We start from the raw sequence: 14994 nt of genomic DNA, 5'->3' as shown, positions 1-14994 counted from the left end.
TCCTGGACCCTCCCTGCCCTCGGACTCTGCTGGACCCTGGGCTCAGTGCTTTGCACGCACCTTTATTCCTGCCAGGCACGAGCTCCTGATGTGCCCATTTTAGAGATGAGGACACTGAGGCACAGGAGGCTTACCCAGGAGTGACCTCTATTTCTTGGGGGCTCCAGAGTCTGGGCTGTTGTCCACTGTACTCTCCTGCCCCCCTCATTGGCAAGGGGCCTCCCCAGCCAGGCCAGACTCTGTGCTGGGGGCCCAAGGACATGTGCTCTTGTCTTGAACCCCATCCCTGCTGCTGCCAAGCCCAAACCTGTCTTCTGGGGTGAAAGGACCCACTGAGATAGCAAAGCTGCTTGTCTGAGGAGAATCCTGGCTTTGTTTCTCTCTGGTTTTGTGAACTTGGGTGTCTGTGCTTCAGTTTCCTCATCTGGAAAAAGTGGATAAAATAGTATCTACTGTGGGGCTGCTGTGAGCATGAAGGAGTTAATGCAGTAAAGTGTGGACAACAGCACGTGGCCTATATCAATGTTAGCCTTTGTGATCTCCCTGTTGGGCCGATGGGGCACTTGGTCACGTGGCCACATTTAACTGCCAGGGAAACCAGGAAATGATGTCTTTATTCTGGGGAGCTATGAGCCCAGCTAAAAATATGAGGTTCTATTCCACTAAAGGGGCATATAGATATTGGGGAACACTCAAAGGCTCTGACATGGGGTCTGGAGGTTGTCAGTGAGAGGCCCATGGGCGGTGTCTGGCCCTATGTAGGCTTTGACTCTCAAAGGCTTGAAATCCATTTGAACTCATTCTCAACTTTTAACAATTTAGATTCAAATATAAAAATCAGCTTCCGGTTTCTCTCCAAAGACTGAAGGATCAGGCCACACGGGGCCCAAACCCCCTCAAGTGACATTTGGCTGGAGCTGGGCAGTCATCCCCAAGTTGGCCTGTGGTCTCCAGATCACCCCGGGCTCCCGCACTCCCTCCTGTCACCCACGTACTCCCACCTCCCTCCTGCCCTCACTAGCTTGGTCTGCCCGGACCTGGTGGGCACTGCAGTTTGTAGCTCCTGCTCTGGTACAGCCATCAGCTTCCGCAGACAATGAAACTGAGGCACAGAGAAAGGAAGGGACTTGACCAAAGTCACGCAGTGAGCCTGGACAGAGTCGGGACCCCAGCTCCAGCCTGCAAACTCAGCTTCAGCATGTCTTCTGCCATGCTGGTCACCTGAGGTTCAGGCAGATGTCCACGTGCCCAGGGGGAGAGGATGGGTCAGTGGTTAAGCCAGTGGGCATTGGAGCCTGTCGGGCCTGGGTTCAAATCTCGGCTCTGCTACTTTCCAGGGCAAGTTAACGTTGTGCTCTTCTCTGAGGCATGTGCTTTTCATTTTGTTTTGACTTTGAGATGAGATCATAACAGAGCCTGCCTCATAGAGTCCGAGGCAGATTCGAGCAGGTGCAGGGTCATTGGCTGCTGGCAGTGAGGCACCCCTCCCCCCACCCCACCCTGCACAAGGCAAATCTAATGTTAGGACAGGAGCTCAGAGACGAGGGAGAAAACAGATTGGGAGGGCATGGCTGCCCCCTCCGTGTACAGGGGAGGACTTTCCTCCCTCCGGGGCCACGGCAGCCCTAAATTGCTGAGGCCTCTCGCTGCAAGGCGCCGTCAGTGTTGAGGGGAACGGAACCCGTGTCAGCTGTGCAGGTGGGCCTGAGTCGTGCCTGTGCTGGGCTTCCCCAGAAACAACAGACACTCTCTCTGATGCAGGAGCTGTGCGTGTTCACCTCCTCCCATTTCCTCAGCTTGCTGAGGATTTTAGTTCTGACATGGGTTAGCATAACCTCAGAGAGGCGACCAGCTGCATCTCCTATCAGCTGTTCTAAAGCTATACCTCCAGGAATGGCACGTTTTGGGGCCAGCCGCAGCATCCTGGGAGCAGCCCCCATCACACACCCCTCCACAGTGTAACATTTGGTTTCAGGCTCTATTCGTATACAGCTATGTACATAGATACCTATGGTTTTCGTTTTGTTTTGATTGCATTGCGCAAACAACCTTAGAACAGCCCTAATGGAAATAATTCTAAAATGGAAAAAAATACCCACAATCCTTCCAACTGGCTTTGCTTTCTGACAGCGCTGCCTAAGTGCTTGCCGCATGCCAGGTACTGTGCTATCTGTGGTTGCTCTCACTGAAGCTGCACAAACCAAGGTGGTAGGAAGAGTTTATAGATGGAGACACTGAGGCACAAGGCTGTTAGGTTACCTTCCCAAGGTCACACAGCAAGTGTGTGGTAGAGCTGGGATTGAACTGGCTCCAGCGTCCTGCGCTTACCCACCCCTCAGGGTTGCCTCTCCTTTCCCCACATCTCTGCTCTCTGGAAGCTGGACCCAGAGACACAAATTTGATACCACTGGCTCTTCAGAGTATTTCTGAGTAGTCCCTGGGTACCAGCCCTGCCTCAGAGCAGAGAAACAGGTCCTTGGGATGGGTAGAGATGCCACCTTTGTTTTCTGCTTATTTTCACTGAATTTAGTATTTATAAGCTTTTTTTTTTTTTGGCCCTGACCATATGACCATGAGGTGGGGATGGCCAAATGCCTGGCTTGTCAGGGACCGAGGCATTTCCTGGGGCCCAGAACGTTCAGTGCTAAAGCAGGAACAGGCCGGGGCGAATAGAGATCGTCGGTCGCCCTAGGAGGGGCAGAGCTGGGCTGTGCTTTCGGAGCCATTTCCCGGTGCTGGGCCCTTGGACTGTTTCCAGCTCTTGGGTGGTTGTGTTGGGCGGCCCTGAGACCACAGCTTGTCACTGGAGCACTCTTCCCTCAGGACCCCTTCCTGATAAGGAGAGACCAGGCTCTCAGGGTTCCTCACAGGGTATGTTCAGGACTTAGACCCAGCTTTCCTGACCTGTCCCTCATCTGAGCCTGCAGGGAGGTCGGCTGGGGACTTGGGACAGGGCTGAAGGGAGGTGAGGGCCACTGGTGAGCTGGAGCCTATCCGTACGGGCTCGCAAGAGCCGGTTATTGGTGGTGAAACACAGCCGTTGTTAAGAATTAAATTGTAAAAACTTAAAATTATAATCAAAATAGTAATAAATATTCAAAATATACTACTTTCTAATTATTATGCCACATTTTGCCATTATCTATTGTTATGGGTTTGTGGAATTGTGTCCTTCCCCCAATTCATAGGTCGGAATCCTAACCTTCAGTACTTGAAAATGGGATCTTATTTGGAGATGGGGGTCTTTACAGACGGAAACAAGCTAATATGAGGTCATTAGGGTGGGCCCTAATCCCATAGGACTGGTGTTCTTCTAAAAGGGAGTCATTTGGACACAGACACACACAGGGAGAATGTCATATAAAGGCAGAGATCAGGGTGAGGCTTCCACAAACCAAGGAACACCAAAGATAGACAGTAAACCACCGGAAGCTGGGAGAAAGGCATAGAACAGATCCCTTCTCACAGCCGTCAGAAGGAACCAGCCCTGTCGACACCTTGATCTTGGACTTCCAGCTTCCAGAACTGTGAGACAATACATTTCTGTTGTTTAAGCTGCTCAGTCTGTGGTACTTAGTCGTGGCAGCCTCAGCAAGTGAGCAATCTATGTTCTTGTGGTTTTTGACATCCATCACACTGGTACAGTAGAAATGCTATAGAATAGTGAGCTACAGCACATCTCTTCTCCGGTTCCACGTTCAATGCTTGCATCTTGGAACTGGCCATGGTGGGAGTGTTTATACCACGGAAGTCTGCAGATGCTGCAAATCAGGCCTTGATATATCATTTTGTTGATTGTCTAGCTAGACTTAAGGCAGTGGGCAAAATGTTAGTAAGGCACATTCAATCCAGTGTGTCACAGCTGTGGTTGTTATCTCGTGAATAGCACAAAACAACAGAAAACTGTTATCCCATTCAGCAGTGTATTCAAAAGCTTTTATGAGTCAGCAAGAATTCCAGGATGCGAGGACTATTATCATATCCAGCAAAAAATGGCTCATGTCATTGATGAACAAGTGAAGTTCCAACATGTCTTTGTCATTTCAGTTTTGTCTTAAATGTTGATGTAAATGAAAATATCAGTTATGGACTTCCACGCTCCCACTGCAGGGGTCACGGGGCTCGCTATTGGTGAGGGGCAGAGGAGGCCATCTCTGGACCCAAGGCTGCAGAGGGCTGATGGGTAAATGGACAGACAGACCGCTGATGGATGGACAGATGCCTGCCTTCCAGCTCTGTGGGAACCAGCTACTGTGGGTGGACCAGAGTCAGTGTCTTCCTCCTGGACGGGTTGGGAGGCTGCCCCACTCTCTGCCCTGGGGGACTTCTGCAGGGTTCCTGCCTGCTTACCTCTGTTAGGACCCTTGACCCAGCCTTGACCAATAGCCTTGACCTGGGCAGGGCAGAGCCTAATCCTACAGCTACTCTCCTTGAAATGTAAATCGATGCCCTCACCCCCTGCTTAAGTCCACCCACGACTTCCTACTGCTCTGGGATCAAGATTGCACCTCCCGCCCTGTCTTCACAGCCCTCCTCTTTGGCCTCATCTCTCTTGCCCCAGTGCTCCAGCCACGCTTACCGGCTGCCTGTTTCCCCAACGCTCTGAGCTCATTTCCCACTCTGAGCCTTTGTACATGCTGTTCCTTCTGCCTGGTACACTGTGCCCCAGACCCACTCTTTCCAAGGCTGGCTCTTCCTCATCCATCAGGACTTTGTAACAAATGTCACCTTCTCCAAGAAGCCTTCCCTGATTACCTGGCTAAAGCAGGTTCCCTGTTGCATGCCATCTCTGCCCCTATGTTTTTTGGTTTGCTTTCTTCATTGCCCTTACATTTTATGTAATTATTTTTCTTCATACTTCTTGAATTACTTGATTCATTAATTACATCATTGATTTTTTAAAAATTCCTCACCCCATCACGCTATAAACTCCATGAGGGCAGGGGTGGTGTCTGTCTCATGTCCACAGAGCCCAGGGTGAGGCCTGGCACTTAGTGGGCACTTGGAAAATGTTTGTTGAATGAATGAATGAAATGCATTTACTGAGAAGCTGCCTGAAAGAGACAAATCATGGTCCAACACAGATACGGGTTCAAATGCTGGCTCTGGTACTTACTGGCGCTGTGTTCTGGGGTAGGTCACTAAATCTCTTTGGGCCTCAGCCTCCTCGTCTGTAATAGCACCCCTCCGTAGGATCGTTATGGGGATGAAATGAATCAGTCCATGCAGAGTTTAAGGAAGGGGCCTGGCACGGAGGTGCTCAGGAGAGTTGGATGGTAATATTCTTGTAGACAAAGTGCTGCAGGACTTTTGAGATGTCGGGGCTCAGGGAAGGCTGCCCCGAATACGTCACAATGGCACATTGATTATTTTGAATTGAAGTTGCTTGAGAAGCAGCCGATGCAAGAAGGAAGCTCTGACCCTCCTCTGTTCCCCTGAAAAGCAGGAAACAATTCTCTCATGTGAACAGTGCCCTTCCTGCATCTGGAGGAGTAAGGACAGCCTTATCGCCAGAGGGAGAATTTGGGGCCAAGCCTGCACAAACAAACCTTGTTACTTCTTTACTAATTTACTGCCCCAAGCCCAAACTCTGTTTAGATTCTTCACTAATTAAGTGCCCAAACCTAAGTTTCTTTATCCTGTCAATTCCTCACAAATTTATTGCTTCTCTGTCTAAAAAGTATAAAAGCTGCCAGCTTTGGCCATTTCTTGGGTCCCATTTTTATTTTTTTTTTGGCCACGCCGTGTGGCATGCGGGATCTTAGTATCCCGACCAGGGATCAAACCCACGCCCCCTGCAGTGGAAGCATGGAGTCTTAACCTCTGGTCCGCCAGGGAAGTCCCTTGGGTCCCATTTCTGAGATCTCCCTGCACACAAATTAAATTTTGTTTCTGTTTCTCCTATTAATGTCTTGTGTCAATTTTATGATTAGTCCAGCCACAAGAACTCAAGAGGAGCAGAGGTAAAACGTCCCCCTTCCCAACAGAGGTTCAGAGGCTGACTTCCCGTAGGGAAGGATGGGATAACTCCAAGAGGGTTTCTTGGAAGAGGGGGCATTTGAACTGGGTTATAGGGGCGGGTGGGAGGGATTTGTCTGGGCAGAGATGGGGTGGGAGATCAGGAGAGACGAGGGACACCCGATCCCTATAAGAGACCCATGGGCAGGTCAGGGCCGTGCTGGGGCTGTGATGAGATGCCCTCCAAGCTTCTCCCAGACACAGGCCCGGCATGAGCTGTTCTAGGCCCACAGCTCCTGCCCCTGTAGTCTTGACGTCGGGTTTGTACCCATTTCCTGTGTTTGGTTGCTACACAGGGAGTGCTGACTCCGAGGAGATGTGGCGGGACCCCAGGAAAAGGTGACTCAGTTGCCCTAGAACTCAGTCACCTTGACACAGGGTCAACCCAGAGAGGACCCCTGAGACTACACAAGGACAGCTTCTGCTGTCACGGAATGCCAAAGATGTGGCCTGATGCCACAGAAACACATGGGCTATGAGCAAATTTTTCTCTCTGCCCTTGGTCTCATCTGTAAAATGGGGACAGACACTTGTCAGAGTTGCTGGGATGGTGAAATGAGTCTTTTGGTTGGCAAAGTGGTTCCCTGCCCCAAGTCTCCTCATGTGAGTCATTTGAAAACATTGCAGCATGGGTCCACTTACTGTCCCCATGACACAGACGGGAACACTGAGGCTCAGAGAAGGGCCCTGACCTGTGCAGCGTCACAGGGCCAGTGAGTGGCAGACCCACGACTGGAAGCAGGTCTCCTGATCCTCAGACTGTGTGCAGACGGATGAGCAGGTACAGACAGAACCTGGAAGCTGTGTGACCAAGGATGCAGGTGGTGGAGAATGAACTCCTCACGGGAAGCAGGGTAATGCCCTTGGCTATCTCTCTGCCCATCCCAGCACAGTGAGGGCTGTGGGCTTGTACACCCACATCTGACCGGGGAGGTCACTTTCTTCCAGATGTGGCCGAAAAGGAGGAAGAGGCCAACTCCGTTCAATACAGAGGCCACAGTGAAGACCAGAAGGGGCTTTATAAGGTCAGTAACTTCAATTCCCCTCTGCATTTGGATATGGCCAACATTGACTTAGCCCTTACCATGTCCCAGCCACTGTTGGAAGCACTCAGCATTTTCTCATTTAATCCTCATGGATTGATACCGCTATCACCCCCATTTTGCAGATAAGCAAACCAAGGCTAAGGGAGGCAAGTGGAACTGGGATGCCTCACCCAGGCAGTCTGCTCTAGAGCCCAACGCCCAATCAGAGCGCTGCTGCCTGCCCTGTCGGCAGTTTGTTTTTGTTTGTTTGTTTCTGGTATGCAGGCCTCTCACTGTTGTGGCCTCTCCCGTCGCGGACAGGCTCAGCGGCCATGGCTCACAGTCCTAGCCGCTCCGCAGCATGTGGGATCTTCCCGGACTGGGGCACGAACCCGTGTCCCCTGCATCGGCAGGCGGACTCTCAACCACTGCGCCACCAGGGAAGCCCAGCAGTTTGTTTTTAAAAATGTGAGGAAGGTCCTGGCACCCAGTAGTTATTCTGCAAATATCAATTTAGTGAATGAATACATGAATTAGTGAAAAATGGCCCACATGAATTAACCTGTGATTAGAAAATGATTTTAGAGACCACTGAGTCCTCCTCACAGATGTGGCAGGTGTCTTCTCTGCAACACTCCAGCTGAGCACCTCCTTGGTTTCCCCTGGGGACGGGGAGCTCACTCTCTCCGTTGTGGGCAGCACTAGCTCTCAGAGGGAGCTTGGAGACTGAGCCTGAGGTCCTGCTAGAGCATGAGAGGTCACAGCTGGAGCCCTTCACACCCTTCCACACTTCCTCCTTAAAGGAAAGGGCCCGCATGTCCTGAGGCTCCCCTCTGAGTGGGGGTGGGGGGAGCAGAGGGAGGCTGGGCTCGCCCAGGGTCAGATAAAGGGCCCCAGTCCTGGATCAGACTGCCTGGCTATGACCTCAGATGTGTTACTTAACACTCCCCCCACCCCAACCCCGCCTTTATCTGTAAAACTCACATTAAAAAGTGGCTCCTGCCTCATAGGGTGTGGCGAGGAGTTGATGGGATAATCCACAGGTCCTGGATGGGGCTCCTAGAGACCAAGCCCCCAGCCCCACCAACGCTCCTCAGACACCTGCTCTGACAGGTGTCTTTCCCAGGGCACTTTCCTGACCCATCTATCCCTTTTCCTCCCTTGGCCTCTGGAAGACAAGAAGGGCGAAGGCATGTGTTTTCATTTCATAGATGACCTGAGGCACAGAGGTTAAGCAACCTCCCCAAGTGCACCCAGCGAATGAGGGCCCAGCCCGGGGCTGCAGCCCCAGCCCCTCCTGCTCACCTGACAGAGCCTGGTGATTGCATCACTAGCCAGGACCCTGGGGGCAGAGTGGCATAGGGTGGGGGGTGGAGTGTGGGTGTCAGGAGTGGGGGAGTCACCAACGGGTATACAGGAAGTCAGTGGGACTCCCTTGGTGTCCTTACTGGGGTGGGTGTCATCTCTGGGGCCATGGGCACAGCTCTCAGGACACTGGGGAAACTCCAGGGTTTCAGGGGTCAGGCCCTCTTCCTAAAGGCCTGTTTCTCTCTGACACCCCACTTCTCTCCTGGTGCCCGCATCTGTGCTCAGCCAAGGGGGTAGGGGCACAGCTTCCTGCTGAGCAGAGCAGGCACCCATGCCCATGGGCAGAGCAGAGGCCGTATCAGCAGTTGGAAATTTCCCCAGGTGAACTGGGGAGGTGATCTGAGGACAAGGAACCGCCGTGGGATCTGGGCTAGCCTCCAGGAATGAGTCTGAGCTGTGGCCAAGAGGCAAACCCTCCCTCAGGGGGCTGGAGCTCTACCACACTTCATCAGATCCAGGTCCACCACCCTTGTTCCCATCTGTCCATCTGTACATCCATCCTTCCTTCAACTCCCTGGGCTCCTCTTTACCTCGACCCCTTCATTCAGCCATGCCCGGATCCTCTTTTTTCCTTAAACACACCAAGCAGCCACCTACCACAGGGACTTTGCATGTGCTGTTCCTGCTACCTGGAATGCTCTCCCTCCAGACATCGCAAAGTCTACCTCCCTTGTCACATCCAGTCTGTGTCAAGTGTCACCTTCTCCAAGAAAATCTAAACCAACCCTGTCTCCTCCATCCTTCTCTCTGCCTCCCTTGCTTTGTTTTGCTCCATAGTTCTTACCACTGGATATATTTCATATTTATTTCCTTATTTAATTTATTATCTGTCTCCCACAGCTCTAAGAGGGCAGAGATTTTTGTGTTTTGTTTGCTGCTGTGTCCCCAGTGCCTAGAACAGTGCCTGGTACACAGTAGGCCCTCAGTAGGCACTCTCTAAATGCATGACTGAATCTATCCACCTGTCCAGCCTTCTGTCCATCCATCATCCGTTCCTTCTCCCCACATTTTCTCCTTCACCCACCAGTCACCCACCAGGCCCTGGGCTGGGGCGTGGTTTTGACGATCTGGCAGGGCACACGGGCTAGGAAAGAAATGACTCTCACACTAGGGGATGGGCCCCAGGTGAGGGGGAACCCAGGGGACTGTGGGAGACATGGTGTGTGTTGGCAGGGGAGGCGAGGGAAGGCTCTCAAGGTTGCAATTATGTACCTCAGTGCCTAGCCTGGGGCCAGCCCACAGTGGCTCCTGGTACAGGCTTTGCCAAATGAATCAACAACTGCCTGGATGGCTTCTTGGAAGAAGAACGGGTGGCTCAGTTCTTAATACTGTGGGTACTGGTGGTGGGGGTGGGAATCAGAGCCACCTGGGGGAATGGGTACGTGGAGTGAGAACTTTGAAAAGCTCCCCAGGAGAACTACTGGTCTCGGGTGAGGCCTCAAGGGTGATGCAGGGGCTGGGCAGGCAGGGCTCGGGGGGCAAGTGGTCCAGGAGGAGGCTGGGAAGGGTGTACTCAGAGGCTCCGTGGGGACGTCGTGCGTGAAGCAGAGCCTCCCTGGACCACTCCCCTCTGCACCCCGGGATACCTGGAGCAGCTGCCCCCAATCCCTGCCAAGGAAGAAGCTTCCATTCTTGCCCCCTCCCTTCATCTGTGTCAGCTCAACATTCTGACAGCGAGGACCGTGCCCCCCGGACCCCATCACACCCCCGCACTCCACCCTCGCCTCCTGCCTCTAAGTAGATGCTGGTTGCTGGCTTGTTTATCTTGCAGGCAGGTGAGTCTGGGGGCCAGGCTTCAGGTGGGGCCTGAGCACGGAGGAGGCAGGTGGAAGCTCGCAGTGTTGGTGATTGCATATGGCGGTGGGGCAGCCACGCCCACCAGACCTGGGGAGGCGGGCACTCAGAGCCCTTTCGGGGGCCACGCTGGGCCAGCAGCCCAGGGGTCCCTGGGTAGGGGTGCTGAAAGCCCATTAAGGGCTGAGGTGAGGGTTTGGGGCATGCAGCACCCAAGGGGCCAGGTCCGCTCCTGCAGGGAAACGCAGGAATGAGAGAGGGAGGCGGGAGCTGTGAGGCCACCGGAAATCGGGCAACACGGGCAGGCGGAGCCACACCTGGGGCCGGCGGGCCCGGACGCGCTCAGGTCGGTGCCTGTGAGCCCTGGGAGGAGGTGGAAGCGGGACAGGCGGCGCAGGCAGAGTCCGGCCGGGGCCTGCCCAGACCCGAAGGTAAGAAGCTGCTGTTCGGGCCAGGGAGGAAGAGGATGGGGGAGTGTGGCTCCCAGCCTGGCGCGCTCGACCTTGGCCGACCCCCGGTCTCGGTCCACGCCTGAAGGCATGTGTGAGGCCCGGCAAGGCCTCAGGCTTCTGCGCTGATGTGGAGGCCCAGGCTGTCGCGGGGTCACCCCTTGGCGCCCCGAGTGTGGGCCGGCCATGCTCACGTGGTGCTTATGTTGGCACAGGGAAGGGCGCAGGGTGTGAGCTGTGCTCTCTGTGCTCGGATGAGGAGACTGCCGAAGGGAGGGGACTGAGGGGAGGCTGCAGACCTGGGTGCTTGGACGGGGAGGCGGGAGGCGTGCCCCCGGCGCCCAGAGCCTGTTTCCACCAGGGGTCCCACGGAAAACGGGTTTGGGAGCTGGTGGCGCAGGTCGTTTGGCTTTTGACAAGGAGCAGGAGGGCGGCCTCCCCAGGTGAAAGGGAACAGGGCCCAGGCCTGGGGCTGTACCTGCCCCTCTGGCCAGCACGGGGTCCCTCCGCCTCTCCGCGGCTCCCCCAGCGCGCAGCGCGGCCCTCCCGGCCGTGGCTGCCAGAGGCCGGAGGCGAAAGGCAAGCGGTTCCCCAAATGGCCGCTTGCTGACCCGGGCCAGGCCTCCGTCAGGCGACTCCTAGGTGGCGGCCCAGGACACACCAGGGTGAGGGCGGCCGTCCTGAGGAAAGGGCCGGCCCTGCCGGTGCCCGCTGTGGGAACTTCAGCCAGGCCTGCGGTCTCTGGGCTGGTTCCTTATCTACCTGGACCGAGGTGGCGGGAGCAGAGGTCTGAAAACAAAGACGGGAGCGGCAGCCTTCCAGCCCCACCTCCGCCCCCACACACCCAGGCTCCTGGCTCCACTCGGCAGCCAGACAGAGATGGGTGGCTAGGGCGGGTGGGGTGGGGGCCTGGCGCCCGGCCAGCTCTGCCCCTACCCACTTGGCTCCCTGGGGCATTGCGGTAGCAAAATGGGCCCCCCGTGTTCCCTCTGTTGCTTAGGCCTCCACTGCTAATGAGTGTCTGTCATCCTTGCCCCATTACGCCTCCTAAGCCATCTGCGCCCCAGCACCTATGGGGAGACCCCGGGGGCGCTCCTTGGCTGCCGGGCCAGACGCACAGGCGGGAAGCAGTGCTTCTGAGAGGCGCTGGGGGTGTCTCTGGGGGCGAGGCTGGCCTTTCCACAAAGTACACAGACTCTTTATTTCACCAAAAGAGAAGTGATGGCTGCCCCCATTGCCAGGTGAGCACACTGAGGCACCCTCTTTATGACTCCCAGGTGTGTCTCCTGTGCCGGGCGCCAATGAATGTGTGTGTGGGTAGTGGGGGCGGGAGTGGCAGTGGGACACATGGGGACGTCAGAGTCGAGAGCCTGGGCCCTGGGAAGCCTGTGACATTCAAGCGAGATGGCACATTGTCACCCCAAGACAAAACAAGACCTGCCATCTTTGCCCACTGCTGTGCCACCTGGTGGGTAGTCCCTCAACCTCTCTGGGCCTCATTTGCCTCCCTTGGCATGGGCGTGGCGGTGCCTCACCCCTGACCCGAGCCACCTGGCCCAAGTCTTGGGCGTCTGAGCAGCCGCCACCCAAACCTCAAGGGCCAGGGCTGGGGTGGGGGGCACTGACAGAAGGGGCACAACCACAGAGACGTCGGCGGCAGCTGGGATGGCCTGTCTGGGCCCTCATGTTCAGGAAGGGAGGCTCCTATGGAGGAGTTAGAAGCCTCTTCTGCTCCTCCCACGGGGGCATCTGCATTGAAAAGAGAGCCTGGGATAATGACGGTACCTGTTACTACCCGGAGGCCCTGGCTGCAGACAAGCCCGCGCGGCCCCATTTTACACCCTTGGACACTGAGGCTCAGAAGCTCAGATCTGGACAGTTTGATGCCACGTCCCATGCAGTGCTGTTTGGAGGACTTTGGGGGCAATGCTGGGAGGAATCTGGGGGGGGTGGGGTGATGAGGGGCAGTTTGGAGCCTCCCAAACCCAGTCACTGGGTCTCCCCCAGGCAAACCTGCCTCTGAGCAGAGCCCCAGGGGTCCCCTTGGGAAGAGTGGTTCTCCCAGATGTCACACCCCAAGGAAGGGCTGCACTTTTAGCTCCGGTGACTTAGTGGTGAAGCACCACCCAGCCCACGGGCTCCAATCCCCTGAGCTGCAAAGGGGCACCCTGTGTTTACAGATGGTTAGGGTCTCACCTGAGGAACCCAGGCCTCTGGGTACCCGGCTCTGTGCCTGCTTCCTGCAGTAAGGGTGGTCCAGGCCAGTGGCATGGGAGTGGGGTTGTGGAGAGGGCTTGTGGCCTGTTGTTGGTGGGCCTTCCCTTGCCCTGGGATCAGGGGCTTTTGAAGCCTGGGAGGCAGGAGTGTGGCCTGTTCTGGCTGGATTCAACCTTCCTGCCAAGTGTACTTGAGGGGCTGGGCTGAGGTCAGACATTCCGTCATATCTAGGAAGAGCAGGCGGCCACCCTGTCTACCTTCTATCTTGGGTAGCTGGGCACCCAGCCATGCCCGCCTCCCGGAAAGGTCAGCAGGGGTGGCCCTTGGAGACCCAGCCAACCTGAACTTTGTCTAAGGCCCTGAATAATGTTCCTGGGCAGGAACAGGGTGACCGTGGGGTTTGGGGGATGTCTGTCTGCCTGCCTGTCTGGGGCAGGTCCAAGGACACTTCTTGTAGGCATGTGGTCACTGGAACCAGGAGGAGGGTATTGGGGGAGGAAGGAAGCCTTGAAGTCAGATCCTGTGTGACCTTGGGCTGGGCGACCTCCCTCTCTGAGCCTGTCTCTTCCTTCAGCAAAAGAGGCAAGGCTTCCTGGGCAGGATCATGGGAGAAAATGCAAGTCACTTGTGTTATACACAGTAAGAACTCAACAGTGGTGCATGGGCTCTGAGTCTGAAGCCTTCAGGCGGAAGGGGTGGAGAGAGGTCAGTGCTGGGGACAGGAGCCCAGACCACAAGCCCCAGTACTTTTGAAACCTGATGCAGGTAAACGTGGGTGGGGCACCTGCCTGGGCTCCACCCCCGAGAGAGCCAATGGGGTTGAGTCTGTCCTTGGAGCTCCAAATAAGGCCTCAGAAAACCGGCTTGGACCTGGGCAGTCCCTGCCCTTCTGCTCGCCTGGCCCTTCATTCCATCACCGGGGCTGGCACCAGCCTCCTGCACCCCAAGCCTGGGCTTGAATCTCCATTAGACTTGTCCTGTTGGCTGATGGTGCCTCTAATTCTCCCTGCGTCTTGGATATGTCAGGCTACCCGCTCCTTCTGCAGCTGGGGGATGGGTGGTGGGTAAGGGCGGCAGGCCTGAGGCACTGGGCACACAGTTCCCTTTGTGAGGGCAGCTGAGTCACATGGGCATTGCCATCCCCCTGGGCCTGGGACGGCTGTGATGGTGTTATCATGGGACTGCGGCTGCCCCCGTGCCTGCGGCCAGGAGGCTTTCCCACGGGAATGTACTGGGAGGTGGCTGGGAGCATTGGCCACAAAGCACGTAGTCTGGGTCACAAGACAAGGGTTCGAATCCTGGCTCTGCTGCTGATGTGCTGTGAGGCTTTGGGAAAGTTCTCTCTCTGTGCCTGGGTTTCCATCTCTGTTAAGTGGGATCAGTCATCACAGTTTGTAGAGGAGACACTGGCCATGAAAGGGCTCTGTCAATGGCGGAGTGCTGGGCCCTTGACATTTGTGTTGACTTGATGATAATCATGACATTGGCCAACATTTGTTGAGCACCTACTGTGTGCCAGTCGTGGTGCTCAGTGATTTACAAGACCACTCAGCTTGCAAGGGAGAAGCCTGAACTCGAACAGCTCTTGTCCAATGAAAACCCACCTACACACAGGCAGTGGTTGCCCATGACTCTTCCTGCAGGTGGGCACGGCTCTTCACTGGTTGCAAGGCTGCCCAGGCTGGAGAGTTAGAGATGGAAAAGGCCTCCAGGAAGAAGCCCTGCTGTGTCCTCCCACTTGCCCAAGCCTCTGTCACAGTGGCCACCACAGATGTCCCGTCCTCCCTCCTGTCCTGGGGAACACATGCCCTCCCACCTCCCTGGCAGCCCCCTCTCTGTCTCCTTCTCAGGCTGCTCTGAACAGCAAAGCCCTCACAATACATCAGAGCACGCATTTGTCCCAGGGCTAGGCCATGAGCTTTACGTACGTGGCCTCATTTTTACTATTGGTGGTGCTGTTATTATCCGCATCTGACAGTGAGACAGCGGATGGCTAGAGAGATGCTGCCTGAGTCACCCCGGCTGGCAGAGCTGAACAGAAGCCCGTTGGCCTGAGCCCAGAGTCTGAACCAACCTCCAGGTGGTAACATTACCCCCTCTCCTCCATCCCTTCAAATGAAGAC

The 14994-nt window shown here is 55.5% G+C and overlaps 1 protein-coding gene across 8 annotated transcripts in view; it reads left to right on the top strand.

Moving 5' to 3' along the window:
- Positions 1-10290: 10290 nt before the first annotated feature.
- The window catches only part of LOC101281790 (adhesion G-protein coupled receptor G1), a 70599-nt gene continuing 65895 nt past the window's right edge, over positions 10291-14994 (top strand). Inside the window, exons 1-2 of one of the 8 annotated variants that reach the window (XM_049702786.1) lie at positions 10291-10636; positions 14850-14951. The gene's annotated coding sequence lies outside the window, so the exon portion shown is untranslated. The remainder of the gene's footprint in view (positions 10637-14849; positions 14952-14994) is intronic. The other 7 variants (XM_049702784.1, XM_049702788.1, XM_049702790.1 and 4 more) reach the window with 7 other exon arrangements.

The sequence above is a fragment of the Orcinus orca genome, chromosome 20, assembly GCF_937001465.1.
Source record: "Orcinus orca chromosome 20, mOrcOrc1.1, whole genome shotgun sequence".
NCBI lineage: Eukaryota > Metazoa > Chordata > Mammalia > Artiodactyla > Delphinidae > Orcinus > Orcinus orca.
Note: the sequence above shows the minus strand (reverse complement) of the source record. Positions and strands in the feature narration are given on the sequence as shown.